The sequence below is a fragment of the Carcharhinus amblyrhynchos genome, chromosome 16 (assembly GCF_965287045.1).
Source record: "Carcharhinus amblyrhynchos chromosome 16, sCarAmb.v2.hapA, whole genome shotgun sequence".
Lineage (NCBI taxonomy): Eukaryota > Metazoa > Chordata > Chondrichthyes > Carcharhiniformes > Carcharhinidae > Carcharhinus > Carcharhinus amblyrhynchos.
Window position 1 is genome coordinate 59,276,832 of NC_137339.1, and position 13,392 is coordinate 59,290,223.

The window sequence follows — 13,392 nt, forward strand, 5'->3', positions numbered from 1 at the left end:
CGAGACAATCTTTTTTTTCATCCATGAGACTTGGCTTGCATTTATTTCCCATTCATTGTTGCTATGGTTCATGTTGCTGTGGCTCAAGTGTACGCATGTAGGCTAGGCCAGGTAAGGGACGGCAGATTTCCTTCTCTAAAAGACATGAGTGAACCAGATGATCTTTTTCCCCCGCTAATCAGCAGTGGTTCCACGGCAATCAGTAGACTCTTAATTCTAGACACTTTTTTTTATTGAATTCAAATTCCACCATCTGCCATGACAGTTCCGAACCTGGGTCCCCAGAACATTAGTTGTGTTTCTGGATTAATAGTCTTGTGATAATATATAGACAATAGTGTAAACAAAACCAGATATTCATGGACGAAGAGGAAGGTGGATCAGCTATCAAAGAGAACATTTGATGCAAACTCAGGAGAATGTGTCAATAATATGCGAACCAAATTCAATACAATGGAAGAAAATGTGAAGATTTAATTTTGTGTGAGAAGGGTGATCATGAGACAATTAGGTCATTTTCCACAAAAGGTTGGTCAAAAAATGCACCTTGTGATGCGTTAATAATAAGTCAGTTGTAAAAAGGAAGACTGGCGTTTATTTTATAGAGGATGGTTTATGCTTATTTATTTGTTCACTCAATAGATGGTAGCTTCCCTGGCTAGGGCAGAATTCATTGCCCATTTTTAATTTCCTCTGAGATGGTGATGGTGAGCAGCCCCCTTGAACCACTGAAAAATATGATGTGTAGATACGAGCTCCAAGCATAGCTGGCATTAGAAATGAACAACTCGCTTGAGCATTCACTAAAGAATAGATTTAAAACGAAATGCTGATAAGGGTTGGGCTGAAAAGTATCATCAGTGGACTGAAATAGAAAGGAACACTGTGCAAGGACGCCTGCAAATACTTAGTGTGGTAACGCACCTGCTTCAAAAGGATTGAATTTCAAACATCTAAAATAAATTACATCGCAGATTATGGACAGAATGTTCAAACACTCCCAATTTTCACAATATATAGGAGGTGATAGAGGATTGCACTACAATAACTGACTTAATTGGTACACTACAGAGTATTACACTACAGTAACTAACTTCATTAGTAAGTGTGTAGAAGACCATGTGCCATAGAAATAAGTCCATGTATTCCCCGTACAACAATAGACATACAGGGAAGGCCAGGTCTGAAGCGTTCAAGTCGGGCAACAGTGACCGATTCAAGAAAGCCACATGTGATCTAAGGAGATCCATCAAAAATGCCAAAAGACAATACCAGACCAAGCTAGAGTCCCAGGCTAGCCACACCAACCACTGCTGACTATGGCAAGGCAAGACATAGCAGGCTACAAGATGAAGGTATGTAAAATCACCGTCTCCAATGCACCCCTCTCTGATGAGCTGAATGCATTCTACGTCCGTTTTGAGCAACACGTCAGCGACAGCATGCCCTCCATCCTGGAAGCCTTTGATGAACCTGTATCTGGGGTCAGGGCAGCTTTCTTAAAGATCAACACATGGAAAACAAATCGCCCAGATGGGGTACGGGGACATGCATTCAGATCTTGCAAATCAGCTGGCAGAGGTATTCAGTTATCTTCAACCTCTCTTTGTAACAATCAGAGGGCCCTATCTACTTGAAGAAGATCACCATCATCCCAGTACCTAAGAAAAACCAAGCAACGTGCTTTAATGATTTCAGCCAGTAGCTCTGATATCCATCATTATGAAGTGCTTCGAAAGGTTAGTCATGGCACGAATCAATTCCAGTCTCCCGGGCTTGCTGGATCCACTAATTTTGTCTACCACAGCAACAGGTCCAAAGCAGATGCCAATTCCTTCGCCCTGCACTCAACCCTGGAGTACCTAGATAACAAGAACGCCTATGTCAGACCCCTACTTACTGAATACAGCTCAGCCCTCAACACTATTATTCCCAAGAAACCCATCTCCAGACTCTGTGGCCTGGGCCGTGCCGTCTCCCTCTACAACTGTATTCTGAACTTCCTAACTCACGGACCACAATCTGTAAGGTTAGGCAACAACACCTCTCCACGATAATCCTCAGTAGCGGTGCCATACAAGGCTGTGTTCTCAGACCCCAACTATACTCCTTATACATGTATGACTCCAATTCGATTTTCAAGTTTTCTGATGACATCATCATAGTGGGTCGGATCCCAAACAATGACGAGCCAGGGTACAGGAAAGGGATAGAGAACCTGGTGAAATGGTGTGGCAACAATAATCTCTCCCTCAATGTAGCGAAAGAGATAATCATCGAGTTCAGGAAGCGTAAAGACAAATATACCCCATCTACATCAATGGGGACGAAGTGGAAAGGATCGACAGCTTCAAGTTTTTAGGTATCCAGATCACCAACAACCTGTCCTGAGCCCCCAGGCCGACAATATAGTGAAGAAAGCCCACCATGCCTCTACGTTCTCAGAAGGCGAAAGAAATTGGGCAGGTCAGCTACACTCTCAACAACTTCTACAGATGCCTCATAATAAACTTTCTTTCTGGATGTATCACAGTTTGGTATGGCTTCTGTTCTGCCCAACACTCCAAGGAACTATAAAAAGTCGTGAATGTAGCCCAATCCATCATGCAAATCTGCTTTCCATCCAGTTACTCTGTCTACACTTCACGCTGCCTCAGCAAAGCAGCCAGTATAATTAAGGACTCCACACACCCAGACTGATGTCACATACCAACCAACAGCTTCTGTTTCAAGAACAACTCAAGAACAGCTTCAAGAACAAGAACTGCTGCTGTCATACTTTTGAATGCACATACCTTGCATTAAGTTCATCTTTCTCAACACCCTAGCTATGCCCATAACACTACATTCTGCACTCTCTCGTTTCCTTCTCTATGAAGGGTATGTTTTGTCTGCACACCACGCAAGAAACAATACTTTCCTCTGTATGTTAATAGATGTGACAATAATAAATCAAATCAAGTTTAAAAAATCAGGATTGGAGCGCGAGAAACGTTCCTACCTGGTTCAAGAATCTATTTCAGGAAATGTCTGGTAACTAGTTTGCCATTAGTTTAACAGAAAAAAGACTGCAACTAGGAGTCGTAGAGAAATATAGCACCACAACAGGCCTTTTGGTCCAACTCGTCCACACAGAGTAGGTTTCCTAAGCTAAACCAATCCCATTTGCCTGCATTTGGCCCATTTCCTTCTACACTTGCCCTATCAATTACCTATCCAATTGTACTCTAAACATTGTAGTTGCAATCTACTCTACCATCTCCTCTGGAAGCTCATTTAATATGTGTACTATTCTATGTGGGAAAATATTGCCCCGCTGGGCTCTTTTAAATCTTTCCCTCACACCTTAAACTTATGCCCACTGGTTTTGGACATCTTACCCTGGGGACTGACCTTGCCTAATCACCTTATCCCTGTCTTTCATTATTTTGTAAATCTCTATAAGGTCGGCCCCCATCCCACTTCGCTCCACCTTAAACCTATGCCCACTGGTTTTGGACATCTTACCCTGGGGACTGACCTTGCCTAATCACCTTATCCCTGCCTTTCATTATTTTGTAATACTCTATAAGGTCGGCCCCCATCCCACTTCGCTCCAGGGAGAATAGACCCAGCCTCTCGTTCTAATTCAAATCTTTCAGTCCTTGTAACATCCGTAAAAATCATTTTAATACAGTTTCTCCAGTTTAGTAACATGCTTTCTATAATAGGGTGAACTATACGTGTACGCAGTCTTCCTAATGCAGCCTTACAATGTTTTTTACTGTTGAAATACGACGTCCCAACTACTGTGCTCAATGTTCTCGCCAATGAACTTAAGCATGACAAACGCCTTCTTCCACACTTGGTCTAACTGTGATGCCAGTTTCAAGGAACCATGTACCAGCACCACTCAGTCTCACTGTTTGACACAACTCCTTAAGGCTTTATCATTAACTGTCTAATTCGTGCCCTGATTTGACTTACCAAAATGCAACACCTCACCTGAAGTAAACTCCATCTTCCATTCCTTTGTCCATTGTTACAGTTGATCAAGATCACTGCATAGCCTTAAATAACGGCCTTCATTGTCCAGTACACCACCAATTTCGGTGTCATACGGAAACTTACTAACCATGCCCCCTTTATTTTCATCCAACTTGTACATAGAAATTATAAATAACAGTGGACCCAGCACCAGTCCTTGCCGCAAACTGCTGCTCACTGGCATTCAGACTGAAAAACAATCCTCTACCACTAACCTCTATCTCCTACCCACAAGCTAATGTCCTTCCAATTGGCTAGTTCCCCGGATCATATGTGATCTAAGCTTTGTGACCAGTCTATCACGTGTTACCTTGTCGAAGACCTTGCTAAGGTGAATTTAGACAAAGTCAACTGCACTACCCTTTTCTATATTTTAGTCTCCCTTCAAAACATTCTATCAAATTGTATACATACAATTTTCTACGCACAAAGCTGTGTTGATTATCCTTTGTCACTCTTAGCCTTTCCAAATGCATGAAGACCCTGTCTCTCAGAGTACCCTCTAACAACTTACCTACCATGGATGTTAGGCTCACTGATCCGGAATTCTTTGGCATTTCCCTCCCGCCTTTCTTAAATAATGGCATGACATTTGCCTCCCTCTAATCTTCTAGCACCTCACCCATGACTATCAGTGATACAACTATCTCTGCTTGAAGCCCCGCAATTTTTTCCCGACATTCCCACAATGCCCTGGGATGCATTTGATCCAGTCATAGGGTTTTATCTATCTTCATGCCTTTAAGAACGTCAGTAAATCTTCTTGTGTGCTGAGAACGTTTTTCAAGACATCACTATTTACTTCCCTGAGTTCCTTACATTTGTTTGAAGTCTCACAGCATCAGGTTGGAGTCCGAAAGCTAGTGCTGCCAAATAAACCTGTTGGTCATTAACCTGGTGCTGTGAGACTTCTTACTGTGCTTACACCACTCCAATGCCAGCATCTCCACATAAGAACATAAGAACATAAGAAATAGGAGCAGGAGTAGGCCATCTAGCCCTTCGAGCCTGCCCCACCATTCAATAAGATCATGGCTGATCTGTCGTGGCTCAGTTCCACTTTCTCACCCTCTCCCCATAACCCTTAATCCCCTCGCTTATCAAAAACCCATCAACCCGCGTCTTAAAAATATTTAGCGAGGCAGCCTCCACCACTTCAACAGGCAGAGAATTCCAGAGATTCACCACCCTTTGAGTGAAGAAGTTCCTCCTCAACTCCGTTCTAAACCGCCCCCCTTTATCTTGAGGCTGTGCCCCCTAGTCCTACTGTCCTTTCTGAGCGGGAAGAGTCTCTCCACCTCTATCCTATCCATCCCATTCACCACCTTATATGTCTCAATGAGATCTCCCCTCATTCTTCTGAACTCTAACAAGTACAAGCCTAGTTTATTCAGTCTCTCCTCATAGCTCAACCCCCTCAACTCCGGCATCAGCCTAGTAAACTTCCTCTGCACTCCCTCCAAGGCCAAAATATCCTTGCGTAAGTGCGGCGACCAAAACTGCACACAGTACTCCAACTGCGGCCTCACCAGTGCCCTATACAGCTGCAGCAAGACCTCCCTACTTTTATATTCAACCATTCCATAGTTTGACACCATTCTCCATGGTAAATACTGATGAGAAATATTCTTCAGGATCTCCCCCAATTTCAGTGGTTCCACATCCAGGCGGCTTGGTTGATTTCGTTGATTCTCTCTCTAGTTACTTTTTTGCCCTTATTATGTTCGTACAATATCTTGGATATTTTTTTACCATATATGCCAATGATATCTAATACCTCCTTTTCACCCCCTGATTTCCTGCTTAAGTTTAATTCTACACCACCTATAATCCTTAAGGGATTCACTTGACTTCAGCTATCCGTACCTGATATATGCTTCATTCTCTTTATTGATCAGAACCACAATATCTCCAGTCTCCTACTGTTCCCTACTCCTGCCAGCCGAGCACCTCACACAAACAGGATCAGGCTGGCCCTGAACTCTCATTGTCATTCTTTTGAAAGGCTCCCACTTGCCATACGTTCTTTTACCTGCGAGTAGTCCCTCCAATCAACTTTTGGAACTTCCTGCCTAAGCCATCAAAGTCAGCCTTGCCCCAATTGAGAACTTAATTCCAAACATTGATTCTTATTTTTATATTATCCTACACCTTGCAGAAAATTCATTTTCATTGGTGCAGTAACAGAGTGATGAAGAAATGCAATGAATTGGCACTCTGTGAATTTTAACAGAGCATTCTGTTCACAGAATTAATTTAATGAAATGGTTAAAAATAACTTCATTTGTCATAATTACATTGTTAATATGAAATTGAAGGCTGATATCAGGGGTGTTTCGAATATCATTTGGATGTCGGAATTCTGAGAATTGATTCAAATTTGATTATATTTACGTATTAGAAGCATGGCAACCAAAGAGGATGATAATTCACAGATATCTATATATAGTCCTGGTTAGGATTGTGTGACCAAAGAAAGGCAGGTTCAGAAATGGAAGTGATGGCTGAGGCATGCATGCAGCAGTCCTGCCCCTGTTTCCAGCTCAGGCTTCTGTCACCAGTAAGGGAAAGGGAATGGCTCAAGTTGCTCACACAGTTATTTCTATGTTACCAATGACATTCTATAATGTGGCATTTCTGAACATTCAGAAATTTCATGTGAGTGGCCTGCATTTGCTCACCTTCCAAAATGATACTGGCAGACTGGAGGTGTGGGCTAATGATGTGCAAAGAGTGTCTAAGGAAAGGCAAATTATAGTTGCTACTTCCAAAGGTCAGCATGAATTGTTGTGTCATAAGTTGTAAATATGAAAACTAAATTTAGTACTGGCAAAGTTATACTTGGAAATCTGCATGTACCATAACGAATTTCATTCCCAGTTGCATGCATATGAAGCAGGAGCAGTGATAAGCCACTAGCACCTCTCGATTGTCCCGCCATTTAATTAGCTCACAATTGATATGAAAGTATCTAATTGTGTCAACATAAGATATAATCCATCACTCAATGGCTTATCAAAAATGTAACCCAAGCAGCCTCAGAAAATTTTCGAAGCTTCTGCTTCTGGCATATTACTCAGAAAAAAACTCCCTATAATGTCGAATTTTAATTGGGTGACCCCTTAATTTTCAACATTGCTACTCTAGTTTCTCTCATACATGGAAACTTTCTCTCAACATGTACCCATTCATGAAACTGGGACTTTTCTCCTTGGAAAGACGGAGATTGAGGGGAGACATGATAGAGGTATATAAGATACTGAAGGGAATAGATGGAGTCAATAGTGAGAGGCTGCTCCCTAGACTGGGTACAATTACGAGAGGTCATGATCTAAGGGTGAGGGGGGAGAAGTATAATTTGGATGTGAGAGGAAGGTTCTTCACGCAGAGGGTCGTGGGGGTATGGAACGTGCTACCGAGTAGGGTGGTGGAGGCAGGAACGTTGGACTTGTTTAAGGTTTACTTAGATAGACACATGAGCGAAACAAGGATGGAGGGTTATAGTAGGGGGTATTAAACAGGGACAGAGCCTCAGGAGACACCGGAAATGCAGACTTACATGTTAACGTTTTTGTCTTTTTATTCCGCAGGTGGTGGTCCACCTTGTTGTCAAACAAGGGGCATGCACATGGTGGGTCGTGTGTGGGCTGCTCTTGGAGGTTCCGGGAGTGGCCTAGTACTTCGTGTCGGTGTGTGTGCTTGATCCTGGACCGGTAGAGGGGCGCCGCAACAGCTCAGTGACTATCACTGCTGGCTGTGCAGATACATGGATTTGGGCCTGTGTCTGTGGGAGTTTGCGCATTCTCCCTGTGGTTGCGTGGATTTCCTCCAGGCGCTCCGGTTTCTTCCCACACCCCAAAGATGTGCTCTTAGGTTGATTGGTATACCAAATTGACACTATTCTCCCCTGAATCTGGCTAAGTTAGGGGTTCCACTCACAGACACGCAGGGCAGGGCAGGTGTAGGAGGATGCGGCGGTGCGGGCTCGTTGGGCCGAATGGCCTGTTTCCCGTGCTGGGTTGTTCTTTGTTCTTTGTTCAAGATCTTACCAATTCCAATCATAGAATCATTTAAAAATAGGCCCTTAGGCCCATTGACACGTGAGAAACAGCTGATTTCCCCACCTAATCCCATTTATCAACACTTGACCCGCAGCCTTGAATGTTATGACATGCCAAGTGTTGATCCAGATATGTTTTAAAGAATGTGAGGCAATTCACATGTACCATGCTTCCAGACTATCACCACATGCTCTGGTGAAGAAAAGTTTTCCTCACATCCCGCCTATTCCTCCTACCCTTACAATGAATTTATACAACAACGTGACTGATCTTTCAATTAAGGGGAACTTTGTTCCTGATCCACATTGCCCATGACTGTAATATTCTTCGACACCTTGATTAGGTCTCTCCCTGGTCTTCTCTGCTTCAACGAAAACAATACAAATCTATCCAAATTCTCTTCATAACATAAATGTTCCACACAAGGCAACATTTCGATGAATCTCCTCTACAGGCCCACCAAGGCGATCACATCTTTCCTATAATTTGGCAACCAGAGCTGCATACAGTACTCGAGTTGTGGCTTAACAAAAGATCTATACAACGTCAACATAAAATCTTTGCTTTTGCTATCTATGCATTGATTGATACTGACAAGTGCCACATATTTATTTCTCACCGCCCAACTAACAGGCCCTTCTGCATTCTGCAATCTGTCGTCCCTTTGTTGCAGAAGTCCCTTGTGAAACGCCATTCACTGAATACCTCCTTGTGAAATTATTCCTTCAACGTATATCATCTCACATTTGTCAGATTCACATTCCGTCTGCCACTTATTTGCCCATTTGACCATCCTGTCTCTACCTTTTGCAGCCCAAGACACTCAGCCCCACTGTTAACTACCGGACCAGTAATTGTGTCATTACAAACTTGCTCATCGTACCCCTCACATAGATATATCTATCATTTATGTAAATGTTGAATAATAGGAGGCCATACGCAGATCTATGTGTCACGCGAGAGGACATGGGCTTCAAGTCATTCATGTTGCCTCCTGTCATTCCACCCTATTTCCTTCAACTGAGACAATTTTGAACCCACTTTTTTTCAAATTAGTCAAGTGTATTTGCATTTACCTTGTTGATGAGTGACCCATGTGGGAACGTGTCAGAGGCTTTGCTGAAAACCATACAAACTAAATGAACTGCTTCACCTTCAAGCACACACATGGTCACCTCAAAAAAAAATGTGTTAGGTTGGATCACCATCTGAAAAACCATGGCGACAGAACCTGGTCAAGATTAGTGACTCCAAATGGAGAAAGATGTTCTTCAGTACTTACTTTTTCTGATACTTCCCCTACCATTGACGTGAGACATACTAGTCTGTACTTACCTGCCTTATCACAACAAATCTTCTTCAATGCCAAAATCACATTAGCTGTTTTCTTGTCCTTTGGGGCTTCTCTATGCTGGAAAGGATTTTTTGTTAATGGGCCAGCGGTCTTGCACTTTCCTCCCTAGTCTCTCACAGCAGCCTTGGTCCTGGAGTATTCTCCACTTTTGAAGCTGCCACTAGACCCAGTGCTTTTTTGCTCACTATTTAAATTTGCTTGAGATCTTCATAGTTTCTCTCTTGAAATGCATCCCTTCATCATTCAAATATATGAAGATGGATGCAAAGTATTCATTCAACACCCTACCAATGTCTTCTGATTCCAATCACAGAACGTCCCATTTGTCCTTCATAGGACATATTCTTTTCCTTGTTATCTTCCTCCCATTGATATATTTATATAATGTCTTTGGAATTTCCCAACTTTTACCAGCATATTTTCTCATATTCCTTTATTTGTTTTCTTAATTGTATTCTTTAACTCCATTCTGCTCTCTTTTCTACGTCACTAATGCTTCTGCTGTTATGCCCCCCTTCTATCAGATGTGTGTTTAAAATGTTTACTTTCATCTTTTCACATTTTGAATTGCTGGGGTCTTTATTAGTCCTCTGTGCTTCATAAACCTCTTATCCCCTTCGGAAAAAATGATGGGCTTATGTCTTCTGCATTTCCTTTTTGAATGCCTTGTCCCTCCTCGTCCCAACTGCTTTTCAGTACATTTGTTTCACCAATCACTGTTTCCTATCCACCTCGGCCATACCCTGCCTTAAACTACTAAAATCCACCCTCCCAATGCAAAACCTTTCTTTTTCACACATCTTGCCTATTTCTCTGTTCATAGGAAACTTAAACTGTACGATGATGTGATCTCTATCGCTAAAATGCTCATCCACCAGTGGTCGAGCATCATTCCTCAGAACGATGTCCAACACAGATCCTTCCCATGTTGGACAGTATATTATTTCCTATTATGTTCTCCTATGAACAGTACAAGAAATCTACTTTATCCAAGCCCTAACGACAATGGCTTTCTCAATTTTTGTTGGCAAAGTTGCCATCACCTCAGTAATATTCCTATTGTTATTATTTTTGCACCAATTTACCTCTTAAACTTCTGAACTTGAGCAAATGCAAAGACAGCCCGTCTATTATTTTTGATTGTTTTTTCTCCATAATCCAAACCTTTCCAAGTGTTCGCCTGATGAACGTACTTTGAAATGCTTCCAAAGAATTTTCATCCACACTTAATTTGGTTATCAATACTGCATACAATGTGGTCTTACTGACATACTCTTCAAATGAAACGTAACGCATTACTATTGAATTCCTCTCACAATCAAAGATAACATTCGATTATCATTCCTAATTCTTGCTATATGTGCAACACCACACCTTTTTTGATGTACAAACAGTGGCATTCAGAACTCTGCAGGTCAGATCTCTGCTTGAAGGAATAATGCTAGTGAGAAGCTCAATCCAAATTTTGCTTCTGTCCAATGCTGTCATCTGACTTTGGGAAGTTTCCTATCCCATAATCCCATGGGTCAGTCCATGTTGGTTGGCAATTCTCTGTGCTCAGTAGCCAGAGCAGCTGATCGACTTTTCAGAGGACTTCTGTTCTACATTTTGATCCAATTGTGCTTCATTCCAGAATCCTATGAAATGAAGTAAATCATGGAATATGTGTGTCTGTGGGAAGTGGTCTTCTATCTCAGCATTGACCAGATGTGGGAAATGGCACCATATTTCTGAGTCAGGCATGCTCCTGTACTGTAAATTTCTCTGAGTGAGGCATTCTCTTGTACTGGCGTTCTCCCTGATTCTGATATTCTCGTGCTTTTCTGTTTCCATAGAGTCAAATGTGCTTCACTTCTAGTGATCACGCTGATAGAAATACTCTCCATTCCATGAGATTTTGTTGAGTCAGGCAAGTTTTCTTGTTGCAAGTGCCAGCAATGCCAGCATATCATGTATGAAGACAACAAACATGAAATTTTTCCTGAAAAAATACACAAAACTTTCTTTTCTTTCTCTTGCAGTTAATGTAGTGGCGATTGTGATCTTGTCACAGGAGAAGTGTGGACTTGCCAAGTGCACCACTCGGTACTTGGTGGCAATGACAACTGCGGACTTATTCTTTATTATCACTGACATAATACTGCATCGAGTCCAATCTTATTATTTTTCAATGTCCTTCTTCGAACTCACACCTGTCTGCAGTGTTCTTTCTGTAATGGCCCGTGCAACCATAGATTGTTCTGTCTGGTTCACTGCTGCCTTCTCTTGTGATCGTTTTGTTGCCATTTGTTGCCAGAACCTGAAAATGAAATATTGCACTACGAAAACTGCAGCTGTGATTCTAGCCACAACTGGCATTCTGCTCTGTTTAAAAAACATTCCCATATACTTCAGATATAAACCCAGAGCAATAATTGGAAATGTTTCGTGGTTCTGTTCCAATAAGTCAAGTTATTTTACTGACCCCGTGTGGATTGGATTTAGAATGTTTGAAAAGATTTTAACACCATTTTTACCATTTGTTTTAATTGTGTTACTAAATGCTCTGACAATCAAACACATTTTAGCGAGCAGTCGAACCCGTAAGGCACTGATGAGTCAGCGGAAGAGAGAGAATTGCAGCGATCGGGAGATGCAAAGCAGAAGGAAGTCTATAATTTTACTCTTTGCAGTATCAAGTAATTTTTTACTTCTGTGGTTGTTTTATGTGTTATATTATTATGATGCTGTAGATAGCTTAGATGCTCATTCTTTTTATATTTTTGGAAAAGTGGCGTATATGCTGCGCAATTTAAGTTGTTGCACAAACACATTTATTTATATGGCTACTCAATCCAAGTTTAGGGAACAGATCATGATTGCGGCAAAATATCTATTTTCATTAACTATTCAATACATTAACAAAAAAACACAATGAGAGCAATTCAATGATGTCGTGGGAAAATGGCATATCCCAACTTTCAGAGGAATGGAAGAAAATGTTTTGGATGAGGACAAACATCTGAAAGACCTGGCAAGCGGTACCCACAAGATGACAAGAAGGATTCTAAAATGCTATGAAACACATTTGACTGTATAGTCCTAATAAACCACTATGTCTCTGAAACCATCCAAAAAACTTCGAAAATAAATAAAACATTGCCAACATTGATAATGAACATTTGTATAGCTCTCCTGGACTTACAAAACTCTGTCTATGTAAGAACTGCCAAATCCCTACATAACTCTCCATCTCGAGAATCTCTTCAGGGTGGCACTGTGGCAGAATGGTTAACACTTCTGCAAGGAAAGTGGGTTTGATTTCCAGCTTGGTCACTGTCTGAAAAGAGCCTGCAAGCTCTCTCCCTGTCGACACGAGTTTCCTCCAGGTTTTACCCCACAGTCGGAAAGATGTGCTGGTTACGTGCATTGGCCACTAAATTTTCCCTCAGTCTACCTGAACAAGTGCCAGTGTGTAGTGACTCTCGGATTTTTGCAACAACTTCATTGCAGTGTTAATGTAAGCATAGTCACTGTTAAATAAAATATCAACACTTCCATCAGCCATTTCAAATGTTCCTAGCTCTTTATTCCGTTCCAACCCATTCAGTCTTCCTGTTGTTCTATTCGCCTGTAGCAACCAGCCCAATCAGTACAAGGTCTCCGACTTTACATGCCTCTTTCTCTTTCTATTGCTTCATATGCAGACACAACTATCACTCCTTTTTTTCCCATTTTCAAAAACCACAATGTTACCTTAGCCTCCTAAGCTCAGAAGCTCTCCTGTCTCCAAAAGTTAATTGAACTTCTCATAAAGTCCTCATTCTTGTCAAAACCTCTGGCAAATGTAACCTCTTTATCTCTGTAAAGTATCCAAGTCTTGCAACCATCCCTAAATTTGCAACGTTTTCCAATACCCATAATTTTAAAAACTATCTAGCTTCCACCAACTCTTCCAGCCTTAACGCTCTA